This window comes from Penaeus monodon, chromosome 43, assembly GCF_015228065.2.
Source record: "Penaeus monodon isolate SGIC_2016 chromosome 43, NSTDA_Pmon_1, whole genome shotgun sequence".
In the NCBI taxonomy this organism is placed as follows: Eukaryota; Metazoa; Arthropoda; class Malacostraca; order Decapoda; family Penaeidae; genus Penaeus; species Penaeus monodon.
In genome coordinates, this window is record NC_051428.1 from 20767807 (window position 1) to 20770306 (window position 2500).

The window sequence follows — 2500 nt, forward strand, 5'->3', positions numbered from 1 at the left end:
TGTTATTATTATTATTGTTATTATTATCATCATTATTATTTTATTATTATTATTATCATTATTATTATTGTTATTACATAAAATAAATATTGTAATAATAATAATACTTGTAAAATTATTATTATTATTATCATTATTGTTATTACTATTATTATTATTATTATTATTATTATTATTATTATTATTATTATTATTATTATCATCATCATTATTATCATCATCATCATCATCATTGTCATTAATGTTGTTAGTATCATGATTAGTAGTAATATTATTATTATCATGATTAGTAGTAATATTATTATTATCATTATTATTATTATTACCCCTACTATTATCATTATTATTATTATTATTATTATTATTATCATTACTATTATCATTACTATTATTATGATTGTTATTATTACTATCACTATCTTTGTCATCATTAATATCATTCATCTAAAGACTGTCTATTGCTTTTCCGTCGTTGCCCCTTATATCTTTAGAGACTATCAAATCAATTTAGTGGACTTGAAAGATTTGGATAGTCAAAATCGGAGTGTAGATCCCCTAGAGTTTTGTAGTCGCATTATCTGTTTATATATTCATTTATCTGTCTATAACATTTTCCTTATTAGTATCATTATTGTTATTATTATTACTATTACTATCATTACCATCATTATTATCATTATTATTGTTATTATCATTATTATTGTTATTATCATTATTATTAGTACTGTTATTATTATTATTATTATTATTATTATTATTATCATTATTATTATTACTGTTATTATTATTATTACTATAATTATTATTATTGTTGTTGTTGTTGTTATTGTTATGATGACTATTATTATTATTACTAGTATTATTGCTATTATTATTGCTATTATTATTATTACTATTATGATTGTTATTATTATTGTTATTGTTACTACAAATACCTTTATCATTATTGTTATCATTAATATCATTATTATCATTTTTATCCTTATTATAATCATTAATACCATCATTGTCATTTTTATTATCATTATTATTTTCATTACTATTATTGGTACTATCATTATAATAATTATTTTGACAATGGAAATGAAGACCTATAATAAAATGGGCGAAGAAAAGTAAAAAAAAAAGAAAAAAGAAAAAGAAAAAGAAAAAGAAAACAGAATTGTCTTTATTTCTTTGTTTGTTTTTCCCCCTTTTTTTTTTTTTACCAATTTCAAAATTCATTACATACAAAAGTTCACATCTTAATGAAGTGTGATTTGCTGTGATTCTTAGCCCAAAGATGAGCTTGATCTAGCTGTCTTTATCTATCAATATCTATCTACCGAGCACAGTTACTCTCTCTCTCTCTCTTTCTCTCTCTCTCTCTCTCTCTCCCACTCTCGCTCTGTCTGTCTGTCTGTCTGTCTGTCTGTCTGTCTCTCTCTCTCTCTCTCTCTCTCTCTCTCTCTCTCTCTCTCTCTCTCTCTCTCTCTCTCTCTCTCTCTCTCTCTCTCTAGAAGAGGAAGAAGAAGAAGGAGAAGAAGGAGAAGAAGAAGAAGGTTGAAGAGTGTAAAGAGTTATATCAAGGAGCTACTAACAACAACAACAACAGCAACAAAACGATAATAATAACAATAGTAACAAAAAACAACAATAATGATAATGATAATGATAACAATGATAAAAGCAAGCATAACGATAATGATAGTAATGCTTAAGGCAATGATAGTAATACTAATAATGATAACAATAACAATAGTAATAATAAAAAGGCTGCTAACAGTAAAGATTAGTTATAATGATGATAAAAACAATAAGGATAATAACAATAATATCATCAAAGATAAAAATAGTGATCATAATGACACAAAAACTTGCAATAAAAAAAAAAAAATACAACTTGGCTACCATAAGTATTATCTCTCTTCTGAGATTCCTAATAACGAAGTTTCATGCGCATTCCACACGGAGACCCGGTTTAACTGACCCAGAAATTCATTCATTAGTTGTATTGAGGTATCTCTACAAGCTGGAATAAAAACACTGGCGTACATAATCCCAGTTCAAATATATTGAGGTTCTTAATGCAAAATAGAATATACCAATGGCATAATGATATCTATAATCTCATTTCAGATGTATCCAGGTAGCTATGCAAGATGGAATAATGAATTCACACACACACACACACGCACACACACACACGCACACACACACACACACACGCACACACACACACACACACACACACACACACACACACACACACACACACACACACTGATGTACATAATCTCATGGTAGATGTTCGCAAGATGAAAAAAAAAACTGACGCACATCGTATGCACATATAGAAAGAAAGAAAGAAAGAAAGAAAGAAAAAGAAAAAAGAAAAAGAAAAAATATATACGAACAACACACACACACATACGCACACGCACACGCACATGCAAACATACACGCACACACACACACACACACACACACACACACACACACACACACACACACACACACA